This window comes from Paroedura picta, chromosome 9, assembly GCF_049243985.1.
Source record: "Paroedura picta isolate Pp20150507F chromosome 9, Ppicta_v3.0, whole genome shotgun sequence".
Taxonomy (NCBI): domain Eukaryota; kingdom Metazoa; phylum Chordata; class Lepidosauria; order Squamata; family Gekkonidae; genus Paroedura; species Paroedura picta.
The window spans coordinates 52,037,699-52,048,351 of record NC_135377.1 but is presented as its reverse complement, the minus strand read 5'-3'; the positions used below and the strand labels follow the sequence as shown (position 1 = coordinate 52,048,351).

The following is a 10,653-nucleotide window of genomic DNA, read 5'->3' as shown; positions in this document are numbered from 1 at the left end:
GTGCTTCTTCACCTCAATACATTTCTTTAGCATGTGGCCTGCTTGTTGCCCTCTTGTAGCTCATGCTTTTTAGGTTGGGGAATTCACTTTATGCGATTCCCCAACTCGCACGTTAAAATGGAGGGTGTAGCTTTAGGTTTGCTGGCCAGACATGGGAAGTTGTCAACGTTATGCGAAACTCCAAAAATATAGCATCTTCATAACGTACCATATTTGCCAGCGAATAAGACGACTGAGCGTATAAGATGACCCCCCAACATTTCCACTCAAAATACAGTACTATGGGCTGCTATGGGCAGCTATGTCTATCTCAACTGAAGTGCACCCGGCATATAAGACGACCCCCCCGCTTGGAGGCATGTTTTTCAGTGGGGGGGGGAGTAGTCTTATACGCCAGCAAATACTGTAAGTATGACACTACATTAATGGCATGTGGAACGGCCCCCAGGGTTTCCTGAAAGCCTGGGTGAGAAAGCCTGTTCTAACCAATTTGCCCTCGCTCAACAAAGAAGCTCACAATTAGGACAGAGTCTGAATTTATATCTTTCATATTTATGTCTCATTATTTTTTAAAAAATGGATTATGTCATGATATCATTGTATGAGCATTACAGGTCTGTTATTCTAATCTAATTACTTGCTTCTGCATTGTATTACACTGGATGTATTATTTCATAATTGACCATAAGAGAGTGTTTAAACATATCTCCCAGTATTGCTGGCGGGTTCTTCATGCTCACATGAAGCATTCTTAAAAATGTCAATATCATATCCTCTGATGGACAAAGCTCTTTACACATACAGCATATGGTAACTCTCTAACAGACAGTAAATTGAGTTGTATCCTGCCAGTGTTTTTGAATCTCACCTAATTCATCTTATTAGATCCTCCCATCCAACATGGCTTTTGTTTATCCAGGTCCCATGATCCCCCAGCACAGCTTTTTGGATGGTCAGAGGAAACTTTCTTCTGTATCTCACCAGAAAAAAATCTGGTTGGATCCAGCCCCCTATATGTCACTATATTATACTTGACTGATCTGATTAAATTCTTAAGATCATTCTTTATTATAACATCCTGTATTATAATTAAGGGATGCAATTATCTTCTATCAAACTTTACAGAATAATGCCATGGAAAAATTAAATAAAGTATATAAATACCATCAAACTGTACAACGAAACATTTTGGGATGCAGCCTATGTATGCTTTATTAGTTCAGGGTGATGGATATTGGACATTAGTTGTACAATCTGAACATCATAATTTGCATTTTCATCTGGGATATGGATAAAACCAATGGGATAACTGTCAGATGTTGTAAAGAATTTTTTTTTGAATTAGTTCATTAAATACACACACAGTCAGAAGACTAGTACCATCTACTGATTTTATTTAGAAATACACTGTTTAACTAAGTACCTCTACTGTTTAAATATCAAAGAGAGATTTTCTAATACTTATGTAGCATACAGAAAGCTTCATTTAAGGGCCAGATCTCTCTCCAGCTAAATAAATGTTTAACAATAAACTTTAGTAGTTCCAGCTTGATTCCTACATGCTTTCTGGGCTCAATGCCATGTTATAAATTGCTATAGGTTACTCTGCATCTTGCAGATATATTCCTGATATTCATTACAAAATTAGTAACAACCTGCAGCAGTTGTTTCTGTGGTTGTTATTTTCTAGTTAGTGCTTGTTAGGCAACAATGTCTCTCTACAGAAATGGATGAGTTCTATCTTTGATACCCATGCATAGCAACTTATCACTAAGCATAATAAAGCAAGTTGACAACTCATTCTCTACCTGATTGGCCCTCCCTGGGGGTGTTCCACCAATAGGGAGAGAGCACTGTCCCAATGAGGGCCAATCAGTTCAAATTGTATCCAGACAACTCCCTCCCTACCTGATTGGCCCTCCCAAGGTGTTTGCCACCAATTGGATAAAAGCACTCTTCCAATTATAGTCAATTGTGGGGCTTATATGTCCTCTTCCTGCTACTTGCTTGGTGCCAGCCTATTTGAAAGGCCCTGCTGCTGGTAAATTGCCCCATCCTCAGCCTCTTCCTACCTTCCATCTCCCCCAGGCAAGGAAGGGAAGCCAGCTGCTTCCATTGCTTCCTGTGTTGGTCTCAGATTTTAGCTTTCTGCTGGAAAGAAGCATAGATGAGCTGATACAGGAAGGAAGAGAGAATAAGTATTTAAAAAACAGAATGACAAGCGAAAGACAAAATGCAATTAATGTCTTAGCTCAGTCAAGGGTTTATTCAGGCAGACCAAGGGCATCAGCAGAAGGAGCAGTTCTATAGCCCAGGCCTCCCAGTCTCAAGCTAATATAGGCTGTCAGCAGCTTCTCAGTCTGACTCACACTCATGACTCACAGTTTTCTGCGGTCAGCAATTTTCTTGCTAATGTGGTGTGGTGTCTGTTAGACTGGAGCTCTCTTCCAGCACAGCTGGCATTGTTTAATTGGCTCAAGTGGGCTGACAAGGCAGTGAGCTGCAACTGGAGGCTGGGTAGAGGAATGAGGAGTTCCTGTAAGAACTTTAGAATCTCAGCACTGATTGGTCTGCAGCTGAATTCTCTTCAGCTAGTCAGAGCTGTTGAACATCTGATTGGGCTAAGCTCTCATCCAGCTGAGGCTCAGGTGATGCTGTGAGCTCCTGGCAACACTTTTCCTCTGAAGAATCATCAATCACAGGACCTGGGCTCACAACACCTTCCCAAGTCCCTGAAGCTGGCCATCAGAATGTTCTTTGCTTTTCCTCACCTCAGAGAGGCTGAGGGAATCTAGCAGCCTTTCCCATCCAGCCTGGCCCTTGGGAGATATAGGAAGTGGGAAGGAGGCCACCCCACACACACACACACAACCTTCCCTACCCAGCCTGGCCTGTGGGATGGGTGGGCAGGAGAAAGCTCCCCCATGACCTTCCCTGTGCAACTTGCCCTTTGTGAGATGGGTGGGAAAGAGGCAGCCCATCCCCGTATGGCCTTCCCCAACCAGCTTGGCCTTTGGAGATATAGGTGAGGGGCCAAACGAGGTAGCCCCCCACATCCTTTCCTCTCTGGCCCAGACTTTGGGAGAAGTGTGGTTGTATGGGAAGTTGGGTACAGTGGTAACCTTTGTAAATATTGTTTTATGGGGATGGGGGTGGAAGGGCCCGTGCCTCTCCAAAGCAGCTGTTTTATCCAGGATAATTTCATGCCTTCATTCCCTCTTCCCTTCCCTCTCTTCTTTCTTTTCTCTTTCTTTCCCTTTCATCCTGTATTTCTCTTTTATCTTTCTGAAGTTTTCCATGTCCCCAGCTGGAAGTTGGCAACCCAGCTGGCTGCATATGGAGGAGGAGTCAGGAATCAACCACAGCTCTTGAAATTAGTGTCTGCTATTCTTTAATCACTTCACCACACTGGAGGAAGCAGAACCCAGGAAGGTCACAGTGCAGGTGTATGTGCTTGTGCCCGTTGTATCCCTGGATACAGCAGGCTTTGTCTCTAGTACATGAATAAAAATGTTGTTTCTATTGTGTGAAACATTGATCGCAAGAGTTATACTTTGATATAAAGTGCATATCTATTTTTTTCTATGACCCTTACAGTGCAGTCCTAAGCAGTTATACCTTTCTCACTTCAGTGACTCTGTTTAAGATGTAGGGTTGCCAGACACACAAACCTTGGCAGAAGCAGGGGTCTTCGTCAGCCAGGCCCTGCTCCCCAGCAACCAGCTGGCTAGTGGCAGAGGACTTACTTTAATGGGGGGAAGACCTAAGGCCTGTGTTGCTCAGGAAATGGTCATCACCCCACTGATTTCTTGGTGACACTCTGGTATTTGGGCAAAAACTCTGTGGTACAAGCAAGGTTTTGCCCAGATACCATAGCATCATTTGGAAGTCATTGGCATAATGGTATCACTTCCTGTACAACATTGGCAAATGTGAGAATGCAGAATACACCAGACTGGCTGAGTGTAAAAAAAAGGAGAGAATTGGCAAACCAAGTGCAGCTGATAGAAGGTACTCTTGGCCACTACACCAACATGCTTTTCAAACAGTAAAGTTACACTCATGAGAACACCTGGCACTTTACCATGTAGTTTGATTTGAGGAGATAAATTCATCTCATTGTGTCAGTGAAACTACAAATGGAGGTGGAGGTGCAATCACCTCCCCCCTTACAATTCCTTACTCAAGTCCATCTCAAGCTGCATGGGTATTCGTCTGATGGGTAACACAGCCCTCGAAATGATCTTTCTTGGGCACCTGAAGAAGACAGAGGAATGGAGATAAATGCACACAACCTCTGTGGAGTGATAAGGGACACAATTGGATTCAAACACTGGTCAGTCTGTCTGTAAAAGCTCTGACGGGCAGGGGCTATCCATATTTTCAGGAAGACATCTTTTGAATCACCTGTCACTTGATCCTTTAGTTGGAGATGCCAAGGATTGAACCTCGGCCCTTCTGCATGAGAGGCTCTACCACTGAGCTATAACCCATTCCCAGGAACCATGACCCTTCCATTAACTCCCTGAACTGTACCTACTATTGAGACTTTGATGAAGCCATTTTCATCATTAGCTTCTATAGTTGTGAAAATAGATTAAAGTAGATAACTGTGTTAGTCTGAAGCAATGATGGCTTTCATGTGATGCATACTTCACCAGATGAAAATGTTGTTGTTCTTAAAGGTGCCTCTGGACTCCAACTTTGTTCTACAGACGTGAAAGGTAGTGATGCGAAAGCATGCCAAAGTATAACACTGAAGCCGGGAGCCCTACTGAATACACCTGCATGATCTAATTGGCCCTGAAAACTTCCTGAGGCTCTTAGTACGATTTCACCCAACCTGTCCATCATGAGCATTTGCTTGAAAGGGGGCGGGGCTGACATCAGGATGTTAATCAGGAGAATAATAGATTCCAATCTGAATTTTACTGAGCATCATTGAAAACATTCTTTTAAAAATTAATCCAGTACATGCTGGGGGGAGGGGGGAGAGAAATCCCACATCATTAATTAAATACATTAACACACATTCACTGAAATCAGGTAGAATTATTTAGAGTACTATCCACACTTTACATTGGATTTATATAATTATTGTAGTATTTTCTAACTTTTAAAAGAAATTTAGACTGGTTGATCTTTTCATTTTAACGTCAACCAAGGAGCTGGTATAATTCAACTCTGTGAATTGAGACTCTGTTTTTCTGGTCCTGTGTCTGTGATTGTCTTAGCGGGCAGTCTTTTTGTACATTAGGTAAATCATAAAATCTACCTGATGCCTTTGCAATGTTATTGCTTTCATCAAAACCTTGATTGTAAAGCTCCAGGTCCCTTTACCAAGCGTTGCGGTTTGTCACCTGTTGGCAGCAGTGGTTGTTCTTTGTTTCTCACTGAAGTATTTATATTCCACAAATATGTGCAGGCTGTCTGGTGTGCTCATGTTTTCTATACATTTGCCCACAGCTAAAATAATTGGATCTTCCTTAACCCTAATCACTTATAACAATGCAGAACATTGTCTCTGGGAACTGGCTTGTGTCATTATGCAGACATGATTTCTTTGTGGCTAACAATGACAACTCTCTCAATACATTTCAGTGCCTTTGGAATAATCCTGTACTTATGTGCAATTATGTGCAAATGTATGGATGTGATTAAAGCAAGGGCTCTAGACAAGCAATAAACAAAGGGATGACATGGGCTGCAATCATATAGGAGAAGAAGGCAGCACCAACGATAGAGCAAAAATGGTGCAGTGGGAAACAATTATTTTATTCAATTCCCATTAAAAAAACAGAACTGAAAGACTCGATAAAAAGACAGTAAATGCTGAATATGTGAAAAGTGCCTAAATATTTCACTCATTTGCAGGATTTTTATGTAGTTTTGTACAAATCTTGTTTTAAGATCTATGCTTTTGTCTGTATATTGCACCTGAATAATATCCAAAGCATCATGTTCTTCTTATACCAGCTGCAAATCAGAGCTTGGATGGAGGGCATGATACATTGTGTCCAGGATTCTGCGGCCTTCCCTTTGTTCCAAAGCTCCAGGGCCATCCCCGTTCACTTGTTCCACAGACACGGTAATTGCTGTGAAACCTGCTGGTAATGCCTGCCTGCAACTTCTCCACTAAGGTCCAGACCTGAGGGAGAACAGCTGTCCTCTCAGGATCTGGCTGCATTGTTGAGGCTAGCTCATGGTCCAACCCTTGAATCAGGCAGATGACTTTCCCCAGGCTTGCTGCTGAGGGTGTCCTGGAATGGCTTGAGGACATGCACTATTAGGGAAAGTGTCAGCTAGTCATTGAAACTGGTGCTGAACTCCTCCTTCCCATCCAGGATTGTCATTGAGGAGACCACCAAATATGCAATCATGGCATAGGTTAAGTTCCAATGGGTAGTCACATCCTGGATGAACTGGTGTTCAGACTTATACCCATCCTCCCATTTCTCACATAGCAGATGTGCAGATTTGATGCTGCATGAGAAGAGGGCAGCCAGGTGCCAGCAGGTCTCAAGCAGGGACCTAAACTTAAGGGTGGCAGCATCCTAGGTGGGTTTGACAGTGCTCCCAAGCCTCAGAGCATTCACCACCCCCAAGGGAAGTATGTGCCCTTGAAGTGTATAGTCCTCACCACTGCTAGCATGTTGGTACCAGTATCCATGGCCACATAGCCACAGGTTATGCTTGTGCCATCCAACCACTCCCTCAGGATTCCCTGTATTGTCCCAGCAATGTTTGCTAATGTTTGCCTGCATGCATTCCCTGCACCTGGATCAGAGCCATTTTGTAACCAAGTGGCTGACAGCCTGAACACAAAAGACCTCCAGTTGCCCCCAGTGGGTGGTGAGGGGAAGACAGCTGTGCTGCCAGCTGCTCCACAGGTCCATAGTAAAATGTGAAGTTTTGACCTTTTTCTCCAGAGAGCAGGATCTTGACCAGTGCCACTGCATTGCATGGTGGGCAAGACTTGCTGAGCAGTCTTTTATCCCACCCCTTTGAGTCAGACAGTTTGTCAAAATCCATTTTTAAAAGAACTACCATTCCCCAAACTAGCCAGGAATATAAGAAACTTGTTGCTGTGGAACTGAGATGTTTTATTAAAATCCTATTTTCAGATCACTTATGTGACTGTGTTTCTGCTGCATTAGAGACTGTAGATCATCTTTAGTCATTTTGTGATCAATGGAGTGTCTCCATATTTCTTTGGATTACCCTGTCTAGATATCACCATCCTGTTGAATCCTGCATGGTATCCCTATCAGCAGATTCTGATGCAGAAATAATGCTTTCTGTTGCAGAATATTTTAAACTAGTGATCTCCTGAAAATGCTGCTAAAATAGGTATTATCCTGCTGACCTTTATGAAAAATTGTATAGATTTACTGTATTTTATCCAGTGTGTTTTAGATTCATATGAGATACACTTTCTGATGGACTGTCAAGGGTTAATGCCTAACATAGTCTGAGAGCTTCTGAGTGACAGGTGGCTCAAAGAGAATTCTGTGGAGAGAGTCAGTTAAAAAATGACAGTTGGGAACTGACATTTCAAGAAGGGAGAGTTAAGCACTGACTATGGACTGGGAAGGAGGCAAAATGAGTGAGAAGATCAGAAAGGATCCCCATTCAAGTAAAAAAAAAAGGAATTGCTTCCAGTTAAGAGAAGTAGTCTTTGCCCACTGAAAAGGGAGATGACTCTTAAGGGTGGAGTGGTCTCTGCTCTGTGTATATAAAAGGATTTTGTGATGTTGGTTGTATGATTCCTGCATTCTAGACTTTAAGAGTCAGTGAAGCTCAGAAACCTATATTTGACTATTTAAGCAGATACTGAAAAAAATGTTTTTACGAGAACAACCATTGGCAAACAAATAATAAGAAAAATATATACGTGGGATGCTCAGAAAGAAAGAAGACAAAAAGGGGAAAAAGGTGAAATCCTTTGCGTGATGGAGGGCAGAGGGCAAGATCATCATATATGCATTCTGTTATTTAAATATGACTTTTTCAGGGTTCTTTCAATGTACTCATGTACATTGGTAAAGTGGGATGCGTACATGAATAACTTGAAAAACTATCAGGTCTTGACTGCTTCACTTCATAAAAACAAGGCCAGTAATTTGGAGTCCCAAAGCCTAGGGAAAAGAATTACCTTTTGACACAACAGCTAGCAGCAGCTCTTTCATGGTTAGCCTGGCCTGATTTCCTCAGTCTATCTTTTCCTGCCTTTATTTTGCAACTGAACAGATTTATATCCCTGCTTCACCTATCCAATTGGGGCAAGCTGGGGCATTCCAAACCTTCTTAAATCTATGAACCTTTAATCCCAGTGATAGTTGACATTGTTGCAGAAAGGCTAGAGATGCTAGTGAGCTACATTTTCTTATCCCAACCCAGTTTGTTTCTTACATTCCTTCAATATGCTTTTCTGTTCCTCTTGAAAAGTTTGGTGGCTCCAGTCTCAGAAACATGGTCACACTGAGAGGCTGTTTCCCAGATGGAGGCACTTCTGTAAAAGACCACTGGTGAAGAAGAGCAATTCCCAGACATAAGTTCAAGGAAATCGATAGTACCCAGAGTAATGAGAATGGGCATTGTCCTCGTTGAAATACCCTAAGGAGAAGCCACATGAATAAATAGACTGGAAAATATTCCTGTATTAAGCCTACCTAATTTTCTTCTCCATTTAAACTAATTGTATATAAATAAAGTAGCTGTTAAAGCTAATTCTGCTAAATCCACCCTAAATAGATGTCATTGATTTGCATTACAGAATGGATCAATGAGAAAAGCAAAAGTAGGGAGCAGGGGCAATAGGCAATTAAAAGGACTTCTTGGAATTCATTTGCAGATGGGACCTCCAAATGATCAGGGGCTTTTCTGTGGTTTTTTCCTAGTGCACTGTGCTGAGATAATCATATTAAAGTTTTATGTTCCACTATACTTTTTGTTTGCAAATGCTCACATGAAGTTGCTTTGAAGTACACAGTGCATAGAACAAGAGGTTCTCTGAATTTGCATAGAAGAGCTCTAGCTTATACACATGTGTTTGTCACATGTATATCACACAGCTCTTCCAAACATCATGGAACAAAATAACAGAGACACTCTCTCTCTACAGACAGAGCAATAGATCAACGTACAGAAGAAGGCTAGTCAAATGGAAAGTCCAAAAAAGAAGACAAATTCAACAAGATAGCTATCCTTATATTTCCTTACTTTTAAATTATTATGAAAATTAATTTTCTTACATTTTAATAGATATTTCATTCACTGTTTCAATTACTTTATAGATTGTACCACTGAAGAAGAATGAAGAATTGAAACGGGAAATTGAAACATTGTGCATATCCGGAATCTGGTTTGGTTTTGAATCTGGTTTGGTCCGTAACTTCTGCAACAATTTTTGCAACATAGATATGAAAGAAATATCTATTACAATAAAGCAATAGATCAGGCTTGGTGACACTGGCTTGTTGATGAGAAAAGTCTTGAATTTCTTATGTCTATAGTTTCAACCCCAAATCCCCATTTTTGCTTTCATTATTCCCTTGTGCATATTGAACTTGGGATTCTTCATTTTTATATTATTTTCTGTCTTCTGGTATGAATTTTTTAATGAAGAATGTATGTACTTTTCAGTACTATGTGTGTATTAGCATTATTCATGTTATGCATATAAATTACCTATACTGAATATATATGCAGTGTATAAATCCTACAACACATGAATACCGAAGCAAACCTACAAAACCAGGCATGGAAACAAACTCCTAAGAAAATAAATGGCAGTAGAATTATGGTTCAGCAATATCCAAGTTTACTGTATTAAAAACTACTATCAACCATTACATATATAAATAGAAGCTAATATACAATATTTGCTCATTTGTGGTCACCTAAAAGCTACCCAATGGACTTCATGGCTCAAAATAGATTTGGATTCAAGTTTACCAATTGTGTACAGTAGAACGTATACATAAATTATAGAAATGGTACATTAAGTTTTTTTTTTAATCCAGGCTGAAATACTTTTCAAGAGCAGCATTTTAGGTCTGTGTATCACAGCACTGTGGAAATATACTATTTCAGAAGTGAAAGGTAATAGCAGAATCTGTCAACTATTCCAAATTCACAGTTATCAAAACCTGCTATATATTGCTATTATACCAACACTAATGTGTCATAGCTCTAATTTAAAATTTCACATTATCAAATAAAATGCAGATGATTGTTAAGAGAGATGAACAGCTAAGTAGCCTCTTGAATTTTTGAAGTGCTATATAGCTGGTGAGAAAAACTCAATATTGTCTTAGGGAACTTAAAAGCCAGAAACACTATTAACTGTACAAAAAAGGGTTTGTTTAAATTTTAATTCTTAACAACACCATATCTCATTATTCCAGTCTTCTTCAAAACTGTCCAGGTCAATGAAAATATCTAATTTAATCATAAATAAAATCATGAATATCATTTGTGCTGCACCTTGTCCCCCCTCCAAAGAAGCTTTTATTGAAGAATCATCTGAAATGGAACACTTTTCTCCTCTTGAAAGAATTGATGAGAGAAGCAGAAGACCAGCCCTGCCTGTAGATCAAAATTATTCACACTTTTCATTGAGTTCCTGCAAACACTTTTTGTTTTCCTGTG

At 40.6% G+C, this 10,653-nt stretch overlaps 1 long non-coding RNA gene across 1 annotated transcript; it reads left to right on the top strand.

Annotated features, from left to right (window-relative positions):
* The first annotated feature begins 7,565 nt into the window (after positions 1-7,565).
* On the top strand, positions 7,566-9,491 carry LOC143844323 (uncharacterized). Its single transcript, XR_013233955.1, has 2 exons — positions 7,566-7,661; positions 9,297-9,491. It is a non-coding gene; the product is annotated as an uncharacterized LOC143844323 (long non-coding RNA).
* Positions 9,492-10,653: the final 1,162 nt, after the last annotated feature.